At 46.2% G+C, this 13,005-nt stretch overlaps 1 long non-coding RNA gene across 1 annotated transcript; it reads left to right on the top strand.

Moving 5' to 3' along the window:
* Positions 1-3,459: 3,459 nt before the first annotated feature.
* LOC132658383 (uncharacterized) lies at positions 3,460-9,882 on the top strand. Its single transcript, XR_009597972.1, has 2 exons — positions 3,460-5,913; positions 7,931-9,882. It is a non-coding gene; the product is annotated as an uncharacterized LOC132658383 (long non-coding RNA).
* Positions 9,883-13,005: the final 3,123 nt, after the last annotated feature.

Raw genomic sequence — 13,005 nt, 5'->3', positions numbered from 1 at the left:
AAAGTTAAGTTCTAGTCATGGCTTGAATGAGTCACAGTGCAGGTGGAGTGGGGTGGGGAGCAGGTGGAAAAGCCCATTTTCTTTCCTTCTACAACCCAGCCTGACCCAGTGGGAGAGTGGTTTGGAGGTCAAGGCAGAGGACTGCTCAGTCTGTGTGTGTGTCTTAGCGTTTTCATGCTTGCTCTGTGTTTGTTTCTGTTGTAAACTCCAAACAGATGTCTCGAGTTTGGCTGCACCCGATCAGCTGGAAGCTGTAATAAGATGCTGCCAAAACTGTGCCTTCTGCAAATTGTTTTTTTCCCTTTGCCCCTGTGGGCCCTTTTTTCCTATGTTGTAGAAATTGATTGCTCTCTTGGCCTTCCCTGCTGTCCTGAGGCCCTTGGTTTTGTTTTCATTGTAAATGTGTTCGGAGCAGATACACCCAGTGATCCTTAAGGAGTCTAGAATTCACTGAAACCATAGAGGAAGGAGGGGTTGGGGGGGGGGGTGGGGAGAAGAGATTTTTTTTCCTAATTAACAAGTTAATAGGTGATCCTTATTAGAAAAGCAAGTGTGGGTGGGTGGGAATTTGAAAAATATTCAGTCACTTCTTGAGGGCCTTAGAACAAGGTCCATCTTTCTCTTTTATTATATTTTGACTTGGTTGAGAGTCCCTATCCTTTTTCCTGAATACCTCAGATACACATTATTGAATGATGTTTTCAAACCCCCAGGTAGAGAGAGGTCAGGAAAGTCAGCTGTGTGGTCCATCACTAGTTTGCATGCTTAATCTCACATTTCAAATTATTGCCATACACGGCCAGGTTCCTCTGCTGTTTGAAACGGATGAGAGCCTTAATCAGGGTGAAGATCATTTGACAAATACTTGGAGGTGGGGCAGAGTCTACATGTCATCCTTCTTAATCCAATTGAGTCCAGAGAGAATGCCATGGTGGCTTTTGTCTGTGATTAATGGGGTTACAATGATGGGTCAGAAGATTCAGACGAATGACATTCAACACCAATACCATCAATAAATATAAGACAACTATGTCTTTAAAGTCTGATTTTTCCTATTCTCTGATTTATAAATAGGGAAGGGGTGTTTAGAGGGTGAGGAAGGAGGAGGAAGAAAATAAGCAGACTGCAGAAGAGTCAGCTTCCTCTACCCACTGCGCCCTCCCCTTCCCTCTTTCCTCCCCTCTACTTTTTGGCTTTTATCCCCACTGCACCCCAGGGCTCTGGCTGTTGTAATTCTAGATGCGATAGGAAGGTGATACATGATTCACCTCTTCTTACATCTCAGTCTTCCAGGGATGATATCACTAGAGTAAGGAGAGATGTTTTGAATGAAAAAAACAAAAACCCGAAAACCAATTTACTCATAACACTCAGAGGGAAAAGAGTGGTGTGGCATAAGTACAGTGAGGCAGAGGAGATACAAGTTACACATTATGGAACGCACCTGAGGTCTGGTTTATTCATCAAACAGCTTTTCTGTCTTGCAAGGTGAGGCTCCTCTTTCTCCTTTACAAGCTGATGGTACTTTAAATGCAGTGAGACACTTGCTGCATTCTTCGCCAGCGTGAGTAATCCTCCATGTCCCACAAGGAGGCATTGACTGCATGAGATAAGGAGTGACTTCTGGTGGCAAGAGAGATGGCTGCAGGGGTGGCGTGTACATCCACAGAGGAGGTGTTCCTCCACCTCCCTCAGCACAAGCATCCCATATTTGCACAGTTTGTTGTGTGTGTTGAGGCAGAGGAGGGAGGAGCAGGATGGTGTAAAAGAAAAAATAGTATTATGTACCCTTTCCACTATTACAGTGTCAGACAAAACACCCACTCTACACACACATGCTCCCCCCTAAAGAAAACCTTCTCTCACACTGCCTCATAGTCAGCAGAAGAGTAGATTTTAAACAAATTAGAAAGGCCCTGTTATACTAAGCAAGCGTGATGCCCTCCCAGGGACAGAGCTCCTTTTAAGAGTTCAGCTTGTGAAAGGAGAAAGATCTGGCTGATAGAATCCACCCCTGGCACCACACTGGAGATTAGAAAACCTCATGGGAGTTGCCAAGGACCATGAGAAACATAATTCTATTACGAGCTCATTGCCCTCATTTCTACCAGGATTTAGTAATGGAATAAGCAGAACTTTGCTCTGTGTAGTATGCATCAGTAGCCTGAATATTTGCTGGTCAGTGATGCACAACAGAGCTAGAAATGTGCACGGACAGCTGGGGCTAGGAGCCCCGTCTGACACGTGGGAAACTATTCAGGGCTTCAGGCATGCAGGCAGGCCCCTGGGGCCATGGTACTCTGTATTCCCTGCACCAAGTTTTTCTGTACTTGGCCACATCTGTCTCGAGGTAGTTTTTGATTTCCTCTTTGATTTCTTCCGTTGGTTGTTTAGTACCATATTGTTTAGCCTCCACATGTTTGTGTTTTTTGCAGTTTTTTTTTTTTTTTTCCCTTATAGTTGATATCTAGTCTCACAATGTTGTGGTCAAAAAAGACACGTGATGTGATTTCAGTTTTCTTAAATCTACCAAGGCTGGCTTTGTGACCCAGCACACAATCTATTTGGGAGAATGTTCCATGTGCTCAGCACATCTGGATCTGGCTTTATGGTTAGCTGGAGCCTTTCCTGCTTCTGTTGGCTTATCCATGTTCACAAAATGCCTGGGACCACCCCAATATACCACCCATACCCCCAGCTCTGGAGTGACCTAATTTGAACAGCCTTAAGTAATCATCATTTTGGTGGTTTGAATGGTTAGGTGGCCCTGGAGCTTAGCACTAATTCCATCACTTTTCTAGGACTGTTCAGTGACACCAGCAAAGGCCCCTGTTTCCTACCCCCAAGGAGAGGAGCCCTTGTGACTGCTTCCTTTCTGGTTTCTCCTCTTCATCTCTCCAATCCCAGTTCCTCCTGTAACACATCATTCCCCTCAGGCGTCACCTATTACCCAGCTTTCTACCTGACCCTGGCTTCATTTCTCTTCCTTTCCACAAACCTAGTTCAGACTTGAGTCACATAAACGAAAGGAAAGCCCAAACTTTAAAAGAAAAATAAGCCAAGCAGTCATTCATCAGCACCAGTCCTGCAATCCCAGGGCATGCTCTGGCCCTGCCCCCACTTAGAAATGAAGAAATGAGGCACACAGGGGTGATGTCCTGCCCAGGGTCATACAAGGAAACACCATGACCATGGGGTCCAAACTCCTAAACTCCTCTTTTCACATTCCTCCAGTTTTAATGGCTCATAACTAGGTTTTCGGCTTTGGGATCCAGAAACTGGCTGTTTCTCTCTAATGTGTCCCTACATTTTACACATGGTAGATGCTGGATAACATGTGTGCCCTTCATCAACAGGCCACTCTCCCCCCCAAGTGTGCATGCGTGTCTACTGGCCACATGATGCTGGAGGAGAGGGGCCAGGTGTCTCTTCCTGGCAAGGACCCTGCTGCAGGGGTAGAGTGGCAGCCCCCAGAGGAACCTGGTCTCCACTTGCTTTACCTTTGAGATCTGGTCTGGCAAGGTCTTGCCCTAGAAGAGCAGGTGTAGTCTGAGGGTGGGGGCGCTCTTTCGATGGTACCATGTTTATTGATCATCTGTATCATTCCTGGTTGGCTGAGTTCTCCAAGGACAGGCATGTAACTTTAGGCCTGTCTGATCCACCAGATTTAACATAGAGCCCAACACTTAGTAGGTGCTCAGGAAATGCTAAGGAAGGAATAAAGGGGTGATTCCACTTCAGGATAGGAGAATAGGGCTGATAAAGTTCAAGGTCATCACCCAGATGGAGGAGTCAAGATTTTAAGGATATATGGATTTATATATTTTATATTTATATTTTATATATATTTTAAGTAAAGGAGGGAAGGATTGGGATTCAGTTGACTTCTCCACTCTATATAAGTTAGATTCAGTTCTCAACTTTTTCCTTGAAACTTCCCTAATCTTCTAAGGGAAGGATGGTTCTGGTTAAAGAAGGGTGGTTTACTTGTAATTGTCTTTGAATGGAATCATGGACCAAATCTTTCCCTGTAACTTGAGCCAAGTAAAGGTTCACATAATGTGGTATGGCAGACGTCTGTAGGGAGAGTCTTGAATCCAGGCCTTGAAGTGATCTGGACTCTGGCTGCACTGAGCCAGTCAAGTCATTTTCTCTCTCTAGTCTCAGGATCCTTGTAGATAAAATAGATGGGTGTCACTGCTGTTCAGTCACGACGTCATGTCTAACTCTTTGTGACCCCATGGACTGCAGCATGCCAGGCTCCTCTGTCTTTCACTCTCTGCTGGAGTTTGCTCAAATTCATGTCCATTGAGTCTTTGATGCTTTCTAACCTCTCATCCTCTGCTGCCCCTTCTTTTTCCTTCAAGCTTTGCCAGTATCAGGGTCTTTTCCGATGAGCTAACTCTTTGCATCAGGTGGCCAAAGTATTAGAACTTCAGCTTCAGCATCAGTCCTTCCAGTGAATATTCAGGGTTGATTTCCTTTAGGATTGACTGATTTGATCTTGCAGTTTGATAATTGCAAAACTAATGTTCTGAGTTAAAAAGGAGAAAAGGTTAAAGTTAAATGTGTTTCTGCTTTCCTCTATCTCCTAGTAGGTAAGAATAGAAGAAACATCTGCCTGTGGGCTAGAAACTGTTTGGAGCTTTGGGAACACCTTTAGGTCTCACTGTGGCCTCGGCCATCACCACAGTTTAATTTGGAAGTGATATTCCTCTTGGCCAAGGCAGAGCAGGAGTTGCCTGACAGACATCCCGTTCATTACCTCCAAACTTGGAGGCCATGCTGTGTCCTAAAATGCAGACTGATATTCTACCTAAGGGCCAGGTTGTGTGTGCTTGGTTGCTAAGTCTTATTTGACTCCTTGGGACCCCAAAGGACTGTAATCTGCCAGGCTTCTCTGTCCGTGGAATTTTCCTGGCAAGAATACTGGAGAGATTTCCCATTTCCTTCTCCAAGGGATCTTCCCAACCCAGGGATTGAACCCGTGTCTCTTGCGTCTCCTGCATTGGCAAGCAAATTCTTTACCACTGCTCCACCTAGCCAGGTTAGGGGACATAAAACAATGTGTCCAAGATCACTCAACAAGCTGGGCCAGAAGTCAGATCTCCTGACTCAGAGTCCTACACTCTCGTCTCCTATATCTTTTTTTTAAAAATTTTATTATACTACTGTATTGGTTTTGCCATACATCAACATGAATCCGCCACAGGTGTACATAAGTTCCCAATCCTAAACCCCTCTCCCACCTCCCTCCCTATACCCCTGTATCTTTTTGTATTGGGATAAGTTAGTTTGCAAGCAACCCAGCTACTCTTCGAGGAAAGAGCCTCGATCTCTGATCATGAGGGAACCTCGAAGCACTGGAGGAAGTCTGGGAGTAGGAGGGAATTGGCATCCTGAGGCATCTTCCTCACCACCTTGCTCTTCCCTGCTCCAGGACCCATCCCAATCACAGATCCCTGTCCTAGGAGAATTTGTTCTTTGCTGCCTGTCGGGGACTCCCCATCCCTTCTGTCCCAGGATTAGCCACCAATGAATGGTTCAGGAGGTCACCAGCTCACTCCCAAGATCATCTACTCTTTCTGAGAGTCTGAGGGCGAGACCGAGCTAGTCAGTTCCTTCCTTTTATGGATGAGAACACTGAGCTCAGAGAGGGGTAAGGACTTGTTCAAGTGACGTGGGTAGCTTATCGCAGAGCCATGATTAGAACTCAGGCTTCTAATGTCTCTCAATCTCTTTCCAAGATGCCATACTACTGCCTCTTAGAAGTCCTCAACAGGAACACAGGGGGCCTCTCTGCCTCAGTGACGTGGGCTGAAGATGTGTGTGTGAAGTGCAGGGCCCGCCTCCCTTCCAGAAGTGCCCACATTCATGCTTCACCTTTTCAAGCTATTGTTCCTAAAGCCAACAGTGAGTCCCAAATTCTTTCCTAAGTCACTTTTTCAGGAAACTGACATTTTAATAGGGGTCTCTTGGATTTTAAAGCTTTTAAGATGTAAAAGGCTGAATAATAGAATTTCAGGCACTGTGTTGGAGGAGGCCACAGTGAGCAGGAAGAAATATTTTAGTGCATCACAGATGCACTCTCCTAACATCACAGATGTTCTGCGGTTATAAGCCATGTTCCTAAAGGTTGCACTTTTGAAGCTGGACTCATACACAGAGAAAGCGAGGTTTCCAAGATCACCTGAGTTCAAGGAGGGAGGGTGAGTAGGGCCCCTGGGTCCTACTCTCAGTTCTGTGTACTCAGTCAGGGCTGGCAAATGATTCCCAGGCACCATTTAAAGATCTACAAGACCAAGAACTGCAGTTCCTCATCCACAGCTGCTGTCTGTCCTCTCCCAAGGTTTCCTTGGCAGGTAAACCTGTCTTAGTCCTTGCAGGCCAATGCATTTCATCCTCCGCGTCCTTGACTCCCAGGGAAAATGCTCACACTGCCTGGCTTCCAATAGAGGAGCTCATCTCTTTAAAGGAGCACTATGCGATCAGGTGCTCCTATTTATGCTGCTTGTTCGAATGAGATATGGAGCCACACCAAGGTGTGTGGGGCTCTTCTCACATCAGTAATGCTGATTAAGGAAGTTCGCAGAGCCCATGGCTGGTCAGACCCTTTTGGAGGTGTTCACGTTGATGAAGTCCAAAGAGACTTTAGTTTTTTGTAGTACGTATCTCTGCTACTTCCTTCCTTTGACCCAGGTCTTAGAAGATGTCCAGTGTTAACTGACAAGTGTGAGATTGGGGGGCTAAGATGGAGTGGCCACAGTATTCCTGTGTGTGAGACTGTGGGTATAGCTGAAAGAGAAGTGGACTTGAGGCTTGGTTCTAGCCTTGATTTTCCCGTACATCAGCTCTTTGACCTTGGGCAATTTCCTTTGGGGGGCCAGTTCTTTTTGTGCAATGGAGATAGTGACAGCTAACCAAACCATCTCTCAGGTTGCTTTGAGGCTCCAAATCTAAATGTTGAACAAGTTGGTGCTCTTGATAAAGAGCAGTGCAGGAAAGGAGTGGTGTCTGCTGGAGTATTTGGATTGAAATAACGCAGTTGGGATGAGTGAGCATTCATGGGGCTCCCCCAAAGAACAAATGTGTACCTGGGCAGGGACATTTTCCATGAAACATGTTCCAGAACCCAAGGAGGGAAAACAGGCAAATGAGGAAGTAATCTGTTAGGAAGAGGAAACAGTAGGTGGGGGTTTGAATGGCATGCTTTCTGTGGAAATATTATGGGCTAATTTTCCATGTGAAGTTCTAGATACTCACCTAAGCAAGTGGCTCCATCTCCAGCCCAAACTCTTCCACCAGCTATGGCAGAAGAGATGGCAACTGTCTGTGTTCTCGGGCTGGAGTTTTGTTTGTTCTCTGTAAAGAGAGTCGTTTTGTCTCATGTGGTCATCAGGCCAGATCAGTATTTCTCGTGTGATTACTGTTCTATACTCAGATCAACAGGCATACACACTACCGCCCCAAAATATTTGCAGTCATTGACCTCTCTAACAGATGGCCCTGAAATGGACAGAGTCCTCTTTTCTAGAAATGTGGAAGCTCTAGGTTGTTTCTTGGGAGACATGCTATATACATGGGGTATATATATGGAGTATACACAGGGGTGCTTAGGATCTCTTGCCCTAATGCAGCTGGTGTGTGTGTGTGTGTGTGTGTGTGTGTGTGTGTGTGTGTGTGTATGTGTGCATGCATGCATGTTCCTGTGGGTATGCCTGGGACCGTGCTCTAGGGCACAGCCGAGCTGTACTGTAAACTCAAACTGTTGTGCTTGGCGTCATGGGGAATGATCAGTGAAAACTCATAGCACAATGCGAGAGCTATGCTGATTCTCCCAGAGTTTGGCCAAGAAAAACTTCAAGTCGCATCTCCCTTTCCTTTCCATTGTACTCTGAGTCTTCTTTTTTGTTTGCTTTTAATCTTAAAGGGTCCTTAAGTGAAGAGGAATCACCAGTTTCCTTGAGGAAGCCTCTGTGTCTTGGGGGCCCATGATCCACGGAGGCCTCTACTGGGACGGCTTAGCTGCGGCTGGCGGGATCTTCACTGTGGCATGAGAACTGGTTCACTTCAGACAGTTCCCATTGACACCAGTGTCTTCATGTAATTATAGTAGAGCCATCTTTCACTTTCAAAAGTGACCTAGTTTGGATGATAAATTATACATTTCCCTACCTATTACCTAGATAATTTTGACCTTAACCTGTGCGTGTCTTCATCCATTCATTCCCATTCTCTCCTTCACTGAAAAAAATTTATATAATGCACCTACTGTGTGCCAAGCACTCTTCTGGTTGTGGGCGTGAGGTGGGTGAGTCTGAGGAGGGGATTGGGGTGGACCTAGGGAGACAAGAAGGTATCTCTGCTCCCATGGAGATTGTAATCCAGTGGAAGAAATGAAAACATGTAATAGCTGTGTGCTTAGTCACTCAGAGACCTAGGGAGGGACTAAAGAGTGGAATGGAGCAGAAAGGAAGGCCACCACAAGTGATTAGCACCTACTGTATGCAAGGCAAAGGACTGGGCAAACCAAGTGCGTGCCTCTCATCGTAGTGGAGTGAGTAACAGGTAGATCTGAGACTATGGTCCAGGTCTCCAGATTCTAAGTACTCTACGTGCACAGACTGATGTGGGGCAGGGGGATTATGAGCAAAGGATACTGGAGGCTGGCTGGGTAGACAGGAGGGAGAGTAATAGGGAGGGGCCAGAGGGGGTAAAGAGGGGAGGTTGGCAACTGGCGAGCATGAAGCTATGGGTGGGGTCTGGGCCATAGTTTCCATTATGTGGCTGTCATCAAAGTGCCCAATAAATAAAGGTTTGCAATTACAAGGAGACAGGGGTTTGGGACTCTCCCAGCAGCAGGGCCCAGATGTTAATTAAGCCTAAGATAGGTTATTATCTCTCTCCATTGGATTGAACGGAGGGAAATTGATGCAGATGGCAGGTTGGGGACTTGCCCATGTGGCTGTTATATGTTATTATTTCTGGTTTTTAAGAGGCACTCAACCTGGGGTTCTGGGGTGCAGCCGAAGGGAAGAAGCCACATTTACGTACTAGTCACTGAGGATGTTTCCCGCTCCTCCCTCACAGTTCAGGAAGGGCCTGCCCAGGCACACGGCATTTACCCTGTGGCTTTCTGAAGTCACCTGACTTGTGTTCCCACAATGGGGCTGCCACAGAGCCAGAGAGCAGAGCATGGGGTGCAGAGTGGTGGAAACTTCAGGCTGGAACAGCCTGAAGTCCTCAGTGCAGATAGGCAGAGAGGTTATTAAAATAGCCAACAACGGGCTCACCATGTTCACCCACCCTTCTGAACAGACACTGGCTGTAGCATTGGCCTGGTGTGGGTCTTAGAGGTTTCTGTTTGGCCAGGTGCTAACTCTTTGAGAGCTGGGTCTTAGACAGGTTTCTGTGTGTGGAGGGGGAGCGGGTTCAGAGAAAGGGCCCAGGGTCAGGGTGACTCAAGAAGTACTACTACAGAGAGGCTTGGGTCAATGGTTTTCTACTTAAAGAGAAATAATTCAGTGTTTTACTGCTCATACGTCTGTAGCCAGCAGAATATCAATTATGAGAAACGTTCTTTTTTTTTATCAGGTAGTGCAGTGGTGAAGAATCTGCCTGCCAGGGCAGGAGATGTGGGTTCTGTCCCTGGGTCAGGAAGATCCCCTGGAGAAGGGAATGGCTATCCACCCTGTATTCTTGCCTAGAGAATCCCATGGACAGAGGAGCCTAGTGGGCTACAGTCCATGGGGTTGCAAAGAGTTAGACATGAGTTAGTGACCGAGCACCTATGCACTTTTTTTAATCTATAAATTAACAAGTATCAAAGGTTTTGTAATAAGAATATTTTACTACAAATAATAATATTTAATCCTTTCACAATAACACCATTGGGCTTTGCTTTCTTTCTTTTTTTAAAAAAATCATTGTATTTGTTTATTTATTGGCTGTGCCGGGTCTCAGTTGAGGCATGTGGGATCTTTGATCCTTGCTGGGGTGTGTGGGGTCTCCCAGCTGTGGCACGTGGGATCTAGCTGTTCTAGTGAACCTGGACCCCCCACACCAGGAGCACGGAGTCCCGGCCACTAGACCACCAGCAAAGTCCCTGGACTTTGCTTTCATGCCTGTTTTCTAATGGGCTGCTTTCCAGATACCAAGAGGATGTTTATGTTTGGCTGGTCAGTGGACAGGGAACCTTGCTAACACTTGCTTTTTGGATATTGGGGAGAGCAAGTTTTTCTTTCTTCCTCAGTGTCTTCCATCAACAGAGTTTTAACATTGTTGCAAGACAGACAGTCATCTGTGGATGGGCCACTTGTGTCTATCCATCTTTGCAGACCAGGTAACTGCTTATTGATGAAAAAGTGAGTTGCTTAGAGTCAACCTTTTTTTCTGAGCATCATTTGGAACCACTGAACAGGAACTGCACTCCCAACATCACATGTGAGGTGGGGGTTACAGATGAAGAGCCGGGGGAGAGGGAGACACAAGCAGGAAGACAGCAGGAAAGCTGGGTTAGTCGCTATTCACACCCACAGGTATTTATCAACAAGCACTTCTTGGCTAATCTATCGAGCAAAAGAAGAGGAACATTCTTTGGTTTGTGGCTCAGAAAAGCGGTCAGCCATCATTTTCAGGCAAAAACTGTGGAGCAGCATGGACCTCTTTTGCCGTCCCTGGCTTCAATCCCTCCAGGAGTCCCAATTCTTAAGGACACTACAAAGATTTCCTAATTAGACTTTTACTGTGCTTAGAGACATAGGGATGTAGGCTGCTAGGCAGAGTATGCCCATGATCTGGAAGATCAAAGTAAGACGTGGCTTACTTCTGAAACTTGACCTTGGCTTTCAAGGGCTGAATAATAATAATAATGATAATAAAAAAAGATGGAAGATGTTTTGAAATACTATAGTGACCTAGTTATGTTCCATCTGGGAAAGGCAAACAAGCATGAGTTACTTTAATTCTCTTCAGCACATCTGTTAAAAGACTGATTGAACATTCAGGGCAAGCCTTAGAATGAGCAAGCTTGCCCAGATTGTAATGGCCAGTCCTTTGTGTAGATCTTGCAGAATAAAAAAGCCATAATGAAAATGATGACTACAGGCCTGGCCTTTGACTGTCCATGGCTCACCTAAGGATGTCTGACTTATGAGTTTGCCCGACTACGTGCTGAGTCTCCGTTTAGGAGATCTTGCCTTGAATGTACTCTCCATGTTCTACTAAATTCATAGTCACAGGATGACTACCATCATGTTAAAATTTTATTTAAGTCATTCAGTAACGTTTATAAAAGACATTTGGCACACATTAAATTTCACAAATAATAACTAATATTTTATAGCTATAGCATACAGAAATATTTTTATATCCATTATCTCATTTGATCTTCACTAGGCCTCTGAGATGGGTAGATATTATGACCTTTTTATAGATGGGGTCTTCCCAGGTGGCTCAGTGGTAAAGAATCCACCTGTCAATGCAGGAGACGTGGGTTCGACCCCTGGGTTGGGAAGATGCCCTGGAGTAGGCAACTCACTCCAGTATTCTTGCCTGGAAAATTCCATGGACAGAGGAGCATGGCAGCTACAGTCCATGGGGTCACAAAGAGTTGGATACGACGAAGCGTGTATACACACACACACACACACACACACACACACACACACAGGAGGAGATTAAAGTACACAGAGAGGGAACTGGCTTAGAATCATAGTGTCAGACATATTAGTGATCAGCTGGTCACTGATTTTCTTTTTTCAGATGGAAAAGCCAGCTGGAGGGAAGAGACTTGCTGAATCTCTTAGTAACTGAAGCAGAGCTAATTTGCCCAAAGTTGTTTTCTTACAATTATTTTAAGAAAACTACCTGAAATCCAAGTCATTGTCCATTGATTTGGGGCTTAAGCTTGAATGTGACTGGGGAAAGGGGAGTGGCTGCCCTCCAGCCTTGGGGCCAGGACCTGGACCAGAGCCACTAACGTGTGGCCCACTAGTTGTTTTGAGCCTATAACTGTTCAATTTAAAACACATAACAGACACAGAACCTAAGAGATGGGGTTTTAATTATGCAAGTGGCCTATTTGGTCCTTGAAGAAGGATAGAGAAAACAGATGGAGGCAGAGTCTTGGGAGCTTCAGCCACTATAGAAAGTTCTGGAAGGGCTCTTGGTCCTCACTTCCCTCCCTCTACATCCCCCACCTCCCTAAGCAACCTGTACCCCTGTATGCCAGGAGCCTTGCTAAGCTCTGGGGTCAGAGAAATCCTTAGCTCAGCACATTCCCACTGCCTCACCCCGCTGACCTCCCAGCACCATCTTCCCTCCTCCAGACCCAGACTCTCCCATCACACAGGACACAGCGCCGGGCGCTGAAGACAAGGAGACTCACTCTAGGATCCTGCCCTCAAGGAGCTTGCGGATTTGGTGAGGGGAGGAAAAGCAGAGGTACACAGAACTAGCCATGACTCCCCAAAGTTCCCCCGCTGAGCTCTCCCTAAAATACCATGTGGATACAAGGGGAGCAGCCGGAGGAAGAGGACAATGCTGATGTGCCCAGAAGGAGGAGTGGGCCTGTGACTGGGAGCAGGGCGTTGTAGGGTGTAAGAATATCAAGGGGAGACATGAAGAGTATGGTTGTTCATCAGAGAAATGCCTTGGGATTCAGTGCGTGTGTGTGTGTGTGTGTGTGTGAGAAGATGGATCACTGGTCACAGACAGCCTGTACACCCAGCAACTCTGACCTTTCCATGGAAGACTGTGAGTGTGAAGGATGGGAAGGATGGGAAGCATGGTGCTGAGAGAAGATGCGCAGGAGGTGGGAGGGAGGAGGGGCAGGCGTGAGGAGGGAGGGGACAGGGAAGTTGTTGTTTAGTCACTAAGTCATGTCCAGCCCTTTGTGACCCCCATGGACTGCAGCACACTAGGCTTCCCTGTCCTTCATTATCTCCTGGAGTTTGCTCAGATTCATATCCACTGAGTTGGTGATGCTATCCAACCATCTCATCC

The sequence above is a fragment of the Ovis aries genome, chromosome 1 (assembly GCF_016772045.2).
Source record: "Ovis aries strain OAR_USU_Benz2616 breed Rambouillet chromosome 1, ARS-UI_Ramb_v3.0, whole genome shotgun sequence".
In the NCBI taxonomy this organism is placed as follows: Eukaryota; Metazoa; Chordata; class Mammalia; order Artiodactyla; family Bovidae; genus Ovis; species Ovis aries.
This window is presented reverse-complemented; position numbering and strand designations above follow the sequence as displayed.